We start from the raw sequence: 12,863 nt of genomic DNA, 5'->3' as shown, positions 1-12,863 counted from the left end.
CTCCAATGCAGGACAGGTTTCCATAAAGCAAGTGTATGATACACTACATTGCCGTCGTACATCTCATTCCAAGATCAGGGAGTTGGTCCCCCTTTGCTGCTATAACAGCCTCCACTTGTCTGGGAAGGCTTGTATGCTGTAGCGCTAAGATTTGTCTTCACAGTCCCGGACCATCATTCCTCCTCCAGCCCACTTTACAGTTGGCACTATGCATTAGTGTTCTCCAAACCCAGATTTGTCAGTCGGACTGCCAGATGATGAAGCATGATTCAATACTCCAGAGAAAGTGTTTCCACTGCTTCAGAGTCCAATGGCGGAGAGCTTTACACCATTCCAGCCAACGCTTGGCAAAGTGCTAGGCGATCTTAGGCTTGCGTGTGGCTGCTTGGCCATAGAAAACTGAGGACAGATGATTTTTACGCATTACGCGCTTCAGCACTCAGCGGTCCCATTCTGTGAACTTGTGTGGTCTACCACATCGCGACTGAGCCGTTGTTGCTCCTAGACGTTTCCACTTCACAATAACAGCACTTACAGTTGATCGGGTGAGCTCTAGCAGGGCAGAAATTTGACGAACTGACTTGTTGGAAAGGTGGCATCCTGTGACGGTGCCACGTTGAAAGTCACTGAGCTCTTCAGGAAGGCCATTCTACTGTCAATGTTTGTCTATGGAGATTGCATGCTGTGTGCTCGATTTTATACACCTGTCAGCAACGGGTGTGGCTGAAATAGTCAATCCACTAATTTGAATTTCAACATACTTTTGTATATATACTGTATATACAGAACACCATATTCAACTAAATCTCTTCTGGAAATTCTTTATTTATTATATCAATGTTTTTTATAATAAGCATTGGATAAACATGATCTATGTCATGATGAGGAAGCAGGGGGTGTGTACCAGGGTGCCTTTATCTGGAGGTGAAGGTTTTCTTCTGGATCTGCGAGGCCGGCGCCATGCTGTGGGACATCTGGTGGGACTGCTCTTCCTGGACCCGTGTCATCAGCGTCTTGGTTGACATGGTGAACCCCTGACCAACACCTGTGGAGAAGGAGGTAGGAGAGATGAGGGAAGGATGAAGGGATGACCACTCTGTGGGATGACATGATGGAGACTAACAAAGGAATGCAACAGAGATCTCTTTTCACTTTTATTGTGAGGAATATGTACATTTATGACCATCGTAATTATGCTCACGGCGGATCTCAAATGGCCAGCTGTCAATAGAAATGCATCCAAAATATGTAATATCATATTAGCACAACAACAACACAATCCAATGTGTTGACTGTGTTTGAAGTAAAGACAGGTGCAGTTGCCATGGAGAAAGGTGTGCTTCAGGCCTTTGTTAAATGAACTGGCCCTTTGTGGGCCATTGAGCGAGTTATAATTCATTAGTTCAGGTCTGCCACCATGCCGCTGCCTGCCACCCTAGCAGTCATTAATCACTCTCTGCTCTGAGGAGGCCGACAAGGCAGCTCACCCAACCAACAGAACCAGGCCAGAGCCTGATTGATAACTTCCTTCACCTACTCCCACAAGCAACTGTCAACCGTGTTCGCATTATAAACACCCTAATTTGTTTTTCCTTCTGGTCTGTTCGATTTACATTGGACGACCTGGGCCAACGTTAGCGAGTGGCTAGTGTCTAATGATTTAATGCTTTGAATTACATTGCGGTGAGCCTGCTGATGTTAGCAATCGGCTAATGCCTAACACTTCAACCGGATAGCAGCCCCACTGGTTTCCCTTCACGGCTCATTGTTGTGCAAAACGAAAGGGTTGTTTGTACGAAGGTGGTAAAAAGGTACATCTCCAGTGTTAAAATGTTTCTGTCTCAGCTGGTGCGTGCCTGGATACCTGGACCCCTGTGGAGAGAGTGGAGAGTAATGTTATTTTTGCTCACAGTGCGGTTTCCCATATGTCTTGAAGTAGACAGTACAGTCCAACTCTCTGATGAGAAAAGACAATCAAGTAACATGAGAATGAATGATCTGTTATTTGGTAGATCACGGATTGTCTGAACAACACATGTGAGCTTCACCTAATTGTCCTGAGAGTCATTTCAACTCGTATCTATGAAGGCTGCCAAAAGTAGAGACTCTTTTGACACTCAATCAGCTTGAGGAACCAGCAAAGAAAGACTTATCTCAGGCAGACAAAAGGAAACATCCAAGACTATGCTAAGCTCCGCAGTATAGTAACATGCATTATTTGCATATGGAGGCCAGATGAGGCTACTCCATGGAGGAAGAGGATGACGTTCTACCACATGTACATTATTTTCTTTAAGACTATAGTGAAGTAAAGGTTAAAGTTGTCCAAAATATTAATAGTAAAGTAAAGTACAGATACCCCCAAAAATAATTAAGTAGTACTTCAAAGTATTTTTACTTAAGAACTTTACACCACTGCCATTGGCTTAATTAAAAGTCCATCATTATCCCTTACTTATTAAGCCACCAGACGCTAATTGTCATTGGGTTACTTTCCCGGTATTGGTTTTCACTATATGTGACGTTTATGATCCTTGTAATGTATCCTTAACACGTCCTTGTGGATGAGACTACGTTGGAAAGAAAACAGGAAGTGATGACATCATGACATCACAGTGTACCGCAAGGTTGAATTAAAAAGCCACTTACGTTTGTCTTTGAAGAAAGCGTGAAGGACACACTTCTTTCTTTCTTTCTTTCTTTCTCTCTTTCTTTCTCTCTTTCTCTCTCTCTCTCTCTTTCTCTCTCTCTCTCTCTCTCTCTCTCTCTCTCTCTCTCTTTGTCCCCTGTCACTATCTGTCTCTCTCAATTGCTGTCTCACGTTCTCTTAATCTCCCTGTCTCACCTCTCTTTAAAGTTCCTCTCTCTATTCTTTCTCTCCCGTGCTCCTCACTCTGCCTCTCCCTGTTTGAGCAGTGAAGGTGAACCTGGCCCTGGACACAAAGCGTCCTTCATGAAGAGAATGTGGCCAAACACAATGCACTCAAGGTGGTAAATATAGACTACTGACACGTCCCCTCCGGTGCCCCCACCATCAACCCCCACCCACACAGGTCAATGCTATCCAGCCAGATAGACTTACAGTCAGCACTGCAGACCTGCGGCCAAGGATGCCACAGTAGCAACAATAGAACAATACAATAGGGTTGAGGTTTGAGCGGGATGTATGATCTAGGCAGCTGAAAGAAACAGTTGGAATGGCCACAGGGGAAACAATGCCTAGGGTATTCCAACTGTCTGTCCATCCGTCACTGTCATGTTGGGATGAGTGTGAATATATGGTTGACTTTTTATAATGAATGTGTCTATATAACAAGATAGTCCTAAACTTATTGGTAGTTTAACACTCTCAGAAAATGTGGGGTGGGGGCTAGTCCATTCTCTGTGTTCCTTTTCATCATCATAATGGTCTTGTCTCATAATTGAGACCATGGGCGATAAGGGTAAAGAAAGCCTAGATAAAACAGTCTGGGTCTCTTCTATTGAAAGACTGGCCTTGAACACCCTCTCAAAGAACAAGGGTTATTAATGATCGTATTCGCACCTGAGTTCCAGTCACGCCATTCCTCCTTTCAAACCTCTCCCTTTATCTCGCAGACTACTTTTCCATCCTTGATTTCTTTCTCTATCAACCCCCGTCTCCTGCCTTGATCTCCCTTCCCTCTCCACTCACCGTCTCACTTTTGTCTCTCCCCTGATACAAGTTCCTCTCTTTCTTCCCCTCCTCCCTCACTCCCCCCTCTTCTCTGTCTCTTTTTACACTGATCTCTGATTAGTCGCTGGAGCTTGCCCACTGTTCTGTCTCATTAAACATGGAGCTCAGACTGGCTGAGACAGAGAGACAGAGAGACAGTGAGAGCGAGGTGGCAGCTGGGCGATATGGACAAAAATCTATTTCACTATAACATTTCACAACTGAATGCTATCAGCAAAATGCCTGTGATAAGTGATCGCTATGGTAGGTGTCGATCATTTTTAGTTTATCCTCCCAGATCTAGTGTGTGTGTGTGTGTGTGTGTGTGTGTGTGTGTGTGTGTGTGTGTGTGTGTGTGTGTGTGTGTGTGTGTGTGTGTGTGTGTGTGTACGTTTGCGTGTATGCGTGTGTGTGTTCATTTGTGCGTGCACAAGCATGTACGCGTGTGTGTGTTAAGATAGTTCAATGCCGTGTGACAGGGTTTAAAAAGACACTAAGAGGCTTCATCCAAGGCCATCTCTTTGTGTGCCGGGTTGGGGGGGTTATTTAAAGCATTTACTGTCCACACCTGCCTCTGGTGTATCAGTAAACAATGCAAGCTGGACTTGCCAGCCCCCTCTTCTCATCATATACCACCAGTGACAGTCTGACTAAGAGTAACTGGACTGCCCCTGCCAGAACAAAGCAGCTGAAGAGACCAGCTTTATTAGTTCCTGTTATAATGGAGAATCCGTGATCAGTCAGTCAGTGTACAAATCCGTAATCAGTCAGTCAGTAATGCTATAAATACACCATTATAGTGACATACAAGTAAATTTAGGTGACACATAACTAATATGTCAGCTTAAGTAACATACTGTATAGCTACAATGGTTAAATGGCACTATTAGGACATTCTAATGAGACCATGTTGAGAAATTAGTTAGCGGTTCTACAACTCCCCTCTTTTACAACTCTCTTTAATATGGCACCCATCCGCTGTCAAGATGACACTCAACATCCTCTTCTTCCTCAAGCAATGGAAAACTGCTCCAGCTGTATCCAAATAAACGTTGCTTTCATCTTTTCAGACACTTGCAAAAGCAACAGAAATAGACCTTAATGGACATTAAAAGTACTCTGAGAAGATCCATAATTTCCGGCCGGGCCATGGCAGCTGTCTAAATGCATTTTCTAATCAAAGACCCATTAAGACCTCATTAAAATGCAAGGGGGTGATGGGTGGGGTGAACAGGCGTGATTGCATCCAACTAAAGGCAGACTTCAATCCATTAAGTCATTTGGAGGAAGTGGGTTTGCAGGGAGGAAGTGTGGGCCTCGGATGGGGGAAGCAGGAAGAGGCTGCTCAGTGTAAGACAATTAGATCAATTACTGTTCACTCTGGGTAGAAATAAATCCTGAGTGCTGCAGAACCTTCCGTACTTCATGCATGGTGCATAGTACTATTGTAAATTTGACACATTCTTGTTAGGGCTAATAAGAACTAGAAACAGGGGCTTTGCAAGGTCAGCACACTGTACCTGCCTGTCTATAGACTAGTAGAGAGCAGTGGAGCCTCCTACTCAGTGAATTTCATAAAAATGGTAAAACATTGAAAAAGTTTTCTTTTTTAGATAAAACTATTCTAAATATATTCACGTCACCAAATAATTGATAAAAACAAACTGTTTTGCAATGAAAGTCTACAGTTGCCTCAACAGCACTGTAGGCTGTAGCCAACAGCACCATGGTGTAGCTGGGAGACAGCTAGCTTCCTCTAGGTACATTGACTTTAATACAAAACCTAGGAGGCTCTTGGTTCTCACCAACTTCCATAGAATTACACAGTAATTATGACAACTTCCGGAGGACGTCCTCCAACCTATCAGAGCTCTGGCAGCATGAACTGACATGGTGTCCACCCAATCAAAGGATCAGAGAATTAATCTAGCACTGAAAGCATACGCTACAGCTAGGTAACACTGCAGTGCATAAAATGTGGTGAGTAGTTGACTCAAAGAGAGAGAAAGACAATAGTTGAACAGTTTTCAACAAATGGATTTCTTCAAAAATGAAGGTGAAGCAAGAGCGAGAGAAAGGGAGAGATTTTGTCATTATTTCACTTTCAGTTTCACTTACTTAGCTAACAAATGCAGCTGGCTAGTTTAGTTACTCAAACACCCGGCTCAAACAGAGGGATGCTATGTTAGCTAGATGACTATCCAACACAACAATGGAACTCTTCCAAGTCAAGGTGAGCTTTTGGTTTTATTAATTTATTGCCACCAAGATCTGCCCGTGTAACTGCTTACTGACTATACACTGTAACGTTACCGCATGATTGTAGCAGGTTTACTAACACATTAGTTCTATTAGCTATGTTGACTAGGACGTTACTTTAGCTAATATGGGGACAACGATGTTGGCTGTGTATAGCGGTTATGACATGGTTTGGCTTGGAAAGGATTTTTCATCTGGTCATATAGAGCTGATGTGTTGTGCATTGAAGTCCACAAACGAAGGGAAAAGGTGAGAGGAGGAGAGTGCATGAGGCTAGAATGAATACAAAACGTGGTTGCTGTGATCTGTGGTGTCTTCATTCCGCCGATTCTGTTGAAAAACGTTTCTTTAACGGAAACAAACGAAACAGGGATAAAAAGACATGAACTTGTCCAATAGAAACTCATTTTTGCAACTGTTAGACTAATGATTACACCTTAGATAAGCTAGATGATGGCAAGAGTGTGAAAGGTGGTATTGAATGTGTCACTGCTATCTCAAAATGTTCTCTCTGTGTGCACCTACGTTGTAAACTTTCATTAATAGGCTAGGTTATAGCAACCTCATTGATGGGTAAAGGGAAAATTTGAGTATCATGTAGTAGCCTAAACCTATCGATGTTACATTGAACTGGGTGAATGGAATATGAATGAAAGTCCTCCAACATGCTGCAATAGAAATAAAGCCATTCTCATTAACAAAATAATCCTCCTGCCTCATCATAAACGGCACTGACCGCCACTGTTATAGACCCATTTCCTGGCTACGTCATGAAAAGTTGCAAGGACAGTTCCGAATCGGAAAGCAGTTTGTTTACATGGAAGTAAACACGTTCACATCCAAATTTAGATGCAGCTCATGGAAGTCAGAAAATATATAATCAGATGGTTATTGTCTACGCTACAACATCGCAGATGTCTTTTGACGGTTGATTGCCTAGCAAGCTAGCAAGCCAACGAGGCAAGGTAAAATATCGCAAATAGAGCTAGATAAAACTAGAAGAATAATATACTTGTTGAGCATAGCTATAGCCATCAGTCTTGTGTGTTTTCATGGTCATGACTCACTCACTGCTAAGTTTGTCAAGATCCCGACATCAGTGTCTGCTACAGGGCTTTTTGCTTGTAAACCAAAAATTGCTCTATATCTACAACCTAATGAAGTTACTAAATGTAGGCTATCAGACATGAAGCTTCTCATCCTGTGTGTTTGTTTTTGTTGTTGTTGAAAGACATCAAATTGACATTTAAAAATAACACTGGCGTACGCATTGCTAATTAGCGTTAGCATGATATTTTCATGGGCAAAGTTGGCGTCTTGCCATCATGACAGGCAACTGTGTGAGAAACAGAGTTAACGGATCCAGCTTGCTCCTCAATTAAACTTTCAGATCAGAACAAAACTTCATTAGCAACGAGCCATGCATATATTTCAATGGAGCAAGCTAAATTGGTCCATTTTATCCGAGCGGAACCTAATATGCGGAAGTAGGAAAAAAGATAGTGACTGCCAAGAGAGAATATTGGGGTGATAGTGGGTTGTAAAAGATACCATAATTGACCCGTTCCTCTTGTCTAGTCCCATCAAAGTCTTCAAACGTTAGCTGATAAGATTTTCATTACTTCAAAGGAAATTGATTTTGCCCCCATCAAGCTGTATATTTTTCAGAGGCTGCCTTTTGCCTCAGATCAGAGAATATGGTAAGTGAGCCCATCAAAATGCCCACTCTCAAAAATAGAAATTTGGAACGAAGGGTTTAGAGTTCAACTCCCAAAGGAACTATTAAGCAATCTCCATATAATATGATAAGTTAAGAAACACCAAAGAGCAAAAAATAACTGTATTTCTCTTAGATAACCTCTTTATTTTCAATCAATCGTCTCCTGGTTGTGTTTTTTGAAAAATACGATGCTGACTTTTCCACCTGGCTGTTTTGTTTGTGAGGAGAGGTTGATGTAAACATTATCCTTTGCTAGGGTCAGTACGAGCTATTAATCCCTGAAAATTCTTTCTCAGTGAGTAAAACTCCCACCCCATCAATATATTCATTGATCGAGGGCAGGCAGTGACACTTTTCACTTCAGTTTGAAATGCAATTTGCACTTATTTCAAAGAACTCTATTGGGATTCGCTCAGAAGGTTCTTGGAGAATCGGGAACTACCGTATGTTAGAAGAGACCAGAGGGTCATCACTGCAATTCTCTCTCTTTTCTTCTTGGGTATGGAGAGAAGGAGACAGGAGAGGATGTGTAGAGGGAATGTCTGACAGATAGAGTGGAGTTTCTGTCAGAGTGTTGTTGCAAGTGAACACAGTTTCAATGGTCTGGACATCTGTCCAAAGGAAACAGTCAAAGTAAGAATAAAAGTCTGCAATACCAGCCAAGGGGCTGGACAGTTTCCCCTATCCTTTCTCCCCTTCTCACATGAACAGGATGGCTGCATTATCAGGATGGCTCTTTCACTACATTTTCACTACATTTTTATTTGCATACAGGCTATTGTTAAAAAAAGAGGATAGTCTAAGTTTGGAACAGTGCTAAAGTTGTCTATCGACAGTAAAAAAGTAGTGCAACAGAACCAGTTTCAACAGAAGTATCTGATCATCAATGAATTCTAGAAAAATGCATCTGTTGTTTAACACAGCAGCCGTGTATCATCAGGCAGGCCTATAGTGCCTTGCGAAAGTATTCGGCCCCCTTGAACTTTGCGACCTTTTGCCACATTTCAGGCTTCAAACATAAAGATATAAAACTGTATTTTTTTGTGAAGAATCAACAACAAGTGGGACACAATCATGAAGTGGAACGACATTTATTGGATATTTCAAACTTTTATAACAAATCAAAAACTGAAAAATTGGGCGTGCAAAATTATTCAGCCCCTTTACTTTCAGTGCAGCAAACTCTCTCCAGAAGTTCAGTGAGGATCTCTGAATGATCCAATGTTGACCTAAATGACTAATGATGATAAATACAATCCATCTGTGTGTAATCAAGTCTCCGTATAAATGCACCTGCACCTGCACCTGCATAGTCTCAGAGGTCCGTCAAAAGCGCAGAGAGCATCATGAAGAACAAGGAACACACCAGGCAGGTCCGAGATACTGTTGTGAAGAAGTTTAAAGCCGGATTTGGATACAAAAGGTTTTCCCAAGCTTTAAACATCCCAAGGAGCACTGTGCAAGCGATAATATTGAAATGGAAGGAGTATCAGACCACTGCAAATCTACCAAGACCTGGCCGTCCCTCTAAACTTTCAGCTCATACAAGGAGAAGACTGATCAGAGATGCAGCCAAGAGGCCCATGATCACTCTGGATGAACTGCAGAGATCTACAGCTGAGGTGGGAGACTCTGTCCATAGGACAACAATCAGTCGTATATTGCACAAATCTGGCCTTTATGGAAGAGTGGCAAGAAGAAAGCCATTTCTTAAAGATATCCATAAAAAGTGTTGTTTAAAGTTTGCCACAAGCCACCTGGGAGACACACCAAACATGTGGAAGAAGGTGCTCTGGTCAGATGAAACCAAAATTGAACTTTTTGGCAACAATGCAAAACGTTATGTTTGGCGTAAAAGCAACACAGCTCATCACCCTGAACACACCATGCCCACTGTCAAACATGGTGGTGGCAGCATCATGGTTTGGGCCTGCTTTTCTTCAGCAGGGACAGGGAAGATGGTTAAAATTGATGGGAAGATGGATGGAGCCAAATACAGGACCATTCTGGAAGAAAACCTGATGGAGTCTGCAAAAGACCTGAGACTGGGATGGAGATTTGTCTTCCAACAAGACAATGATCCAAAACATAAAGCAAAATCTACAATGGAATGGTTCAAAATAAACATATCCAGGTGTTAGAATGGCCAAGTCAAAGTCCAGACCTGAATCCAATCGAGAATCTGTGGAAAGAACTGAAAACTGCTGTTCACAAATGCTCTCCATCTAACCTCACTGAGCTCGAGCTGTTTTGCAAGGAGGAATGGGAAAAAATGTCAGTCTCTCGATGTGCAAAACTGATAGAGACATACCCCAAGCGACTTACAGCTGTAATCGCAGCAAAAGGTGGCGCTACAAAGTATTAACTTAAGGGGGCTGAATAATTTTGCACGCCCAATTTGTCAGTTTTTGATTTGTTAAAAAAGTTTTAAATATCCAATAATTGTCGTTCCACTTCATGATTGTGTCCCACTTGTTGTTGATTCTTCACAAAAAAATACAGTTTTATATCTTTATGTTTGAAGCCTGAAATGTGGCAAAAGGTCGCAAAGTTCAAGGGGGCCGAATACTTTCGCAAGGCACTGTATATGCACTTGTATGCACACCACATGATCCTCAAACTAAATACTGGCCAAACTCGTGTTTCTAAAAGTTAATTCAAAGGCAATGTATGGCCTAATAAGGCCTTTTTTGTTTAATTGCTATTTAACTCTAAGGATCTTTCTATTTTTTCTTCTTCATTTTATAGAGCCTAAATGCTACATTTATAGGCATGTTGGTTGAAGTGCTGTTGTTGATGTGTTGTTGAAATGCTGAACACTGCTACCAGCCTCTAGCGTGTCACAAATGCCTCATAATGTATTTCTTAAATGGCAGGCTATAGCCTTGAAATAATATTAATATTGACAATAATATAGCCTAAATGATACATGTTCATTCCTTCTTAGGCTACCAGGCTTGCTCCTGACTGATTTAGAGTTAGTATGTTGTTGAGTAGCCTATCGAAATAATGAATTGATAGTGACAGAATCACACATTACTTCCCAAGCAAAGTACATTTTTTGTTTAGTCAGCTAGAGAAGGTTGTAGTGCAGCCTCTGAATGTCATAAAGATAAATCAAAGATACCCCATATGCATCGGAGTCACGTCTTTCCCTGCATTTTACAGGATGTTTCTAGCATAAAGCATTGCGGACTAAAGCGTAGTTATAGATCGCTTTATATAATCAGGTCCAAAATGCATTATTTATCTTAAAACCTCTTAGGGATCCATTCACCCCCATTCCTGCTCAGATCCCGGTAATGAGATTGATTTGACAACATCCAGTGAAATTGCAGTGCGCCAAATTCAAAAACAGAAATACTCATAATAAGAATTCATTAAACATACAAGTGTTATACATCAAAATACAGCTTAACTTCTTGTTAATCCAGCCACAATGTCAGATTTCAAAAAGGCTTTACGGCGAAAGCAGACCATGCGATTATCGGAGGACAGCACCCTGCATACAAACACATGAAAATCAGATTTCAACCAGGCAGGTGCTACACAAAAATCAGAAATAACGATATAATTCATGCCTTACCTTTGAAGATCTTCTTCTGTTGGCACTCCAAAATGTCCCATAAACATCACAAATGGTGCTTTTGTTCGATAAATTCCTTCATTATATCCCCAAAATGTCAATTTACTTGGCGCGTTTGATTGAGAAATACACCGGTTCCAACTCGCCCAACATGCCTACAAAGTATCTAATAAGTTACCTGTTAACTTGATCCAAACATTTCAAACAACGTTCCTAATCAGAATTGATGTATCCTAAAAAGTAAATAATAGATACAATTTAAGACGGTAAATACTGTGCTCAATAACGGACGAAAACAAAGTGAAGCGCGCTCCAAAAGACTTGAGTCCCTTTGTGTGACACATGGAAAGGAAAGGAATACTTCTTCATTTCTCAAAGGAAAAACATCAACCAATTTCTAAAGACTGTTGACATCTAGTGGAAGCCATAGGAACAGCAAGCATATTTCTATTAAAAAGTGATTACCATAGAAACCTAATGGAAACACTTTGAGCTCAAAAAACAATTTCCCTGGATGGATTGTGCTCGGGGTTTCGCCTGCCATATTAGTTCTGTTATACTCACAGGCATTGTTCAAACAGTTTAAGAAACTTCAGAGTGTTTTCTATCCACTAATAATATGCATATCCTAGCTTCTTGGCCTGAGTAGCAGGCAGTTTACTTTGGGCATGCTTTTCATCCGGACGTGAAAATACTGCCCCCTAGCCCAAAGAGGTTTTAAATTAACAAGCGGTAGGCCTATGCTTTTAGTCATTTTCTTTAACAAAAAAAGGGGGGGGGGGGTATACTTAGCTAACATACGGAATTGTTTTAGGATGGCTATACCATGGATCATTTAGATATTTGATTTGGAATTTTAGGACCCCTGTAGACATAATAATATACATATATGGATTTTGGCCTTGACTACTAAAGCCCATAGAAACACATTGAATAACATTCATCAATGGCAAAACAGTCAGTCAAAAATGTATCATAATGAAAAAGGTGTCCTATATCTAGGATATATAATTAAGCTCTGGAAATATTTTTGTGTTTTGACACACATTTAACCCCTTTTTTTGTTGGCAGAAAACTACCTCCATGCTTCAATTCAATTTTTCAACCGGTACCGGTTTACCTTCAGACGCTTCCCTTGACACTTGTGGGGGTCGTAGAGCAAAACGGGGAACACCGTCATGCTCCTGAGTCTCATTTTTCCATAGAGTGGTCATATCAGTTGTAGGCCAAACCGTTCGGACGCTACAGAGGTTTTTGTGAGAAGACCAATTTTCAGGAAGTCTCCTGGTCTGTAGCTCTGCCACTTTCCACCACAGATGCGGAATGCTGACATAGGCGGATGTGGTGAATTGAGACGCAGCCCATGCAAAAAACAATGATATCTCTAGCTTAAACTGACGGATTTTGATGGGGATCTTTTTATTTGTTAATTAGATTGATGTTCTAGTGCGTCATTAGAATCTTATTAATTAACACACCAAGCTCTTCGCTGACACCGATGAAATTGGCTGACAAAATCTATGGATAGTAGACTATAATTTTGTCTGTCAAACAGTCTCCAACACTAAGCCTGAAGACTGTTTAAATAAATTAGGCCTTCTCGA

The 12,863-nt window shown here is 41.4% G+C and overlaps 1 long non-coding RNA gene across 2 annotated transcripts; it reads right to left on the bottom strand.

Moving 5' to 3' along the window:
* Positions 1-805: 805 nt before the first annotated feature.
* Positions 806-2,929, bottom strand: LOC110533757 (uncharacterized). 2 transcript variants are annotated; one of them, XR_005036567.2, is made up of 3 exons: positions 2,650-2,917; positions 1,678-1,872; positions 806-1,045 (listed from the first exon to the last, which is right to left on the bottom strand). It is a non-coding gene; the product is annotated as an uncharacterized LOC110533757 (long non-coding RNA). The 2 variants fall into 2 exon arrangements; XR_016486321.1 differs by lacking the exon at positions 1,678-1,872 and having other exon boundaries at positions 2,650-2,929.
* Positions 2,930-12,863: the final 9,934 nt, after the last annotated feature.

This window comes from Oncorhynchus mykiss, chromosome 2, assembly GCF_057628025.1.
Source record: "Oncorhynchus mykiss isolate SJ-2025 chromosome 2, ASM5762802v1, whole genome shotgun sequence".
Lineage (NCBI taxonomy): Eukaryota > Metazoa > Chordata > Actinopteri > Salmoniformes > Salmonidae > Oncorhynchus > Oncorhynchus mykiss.
The sequence above is the reverse complement of the archived record's forward strand: the minus strand, read 5'-3'. Positions and strand labels throughout refer to the sequence as shown.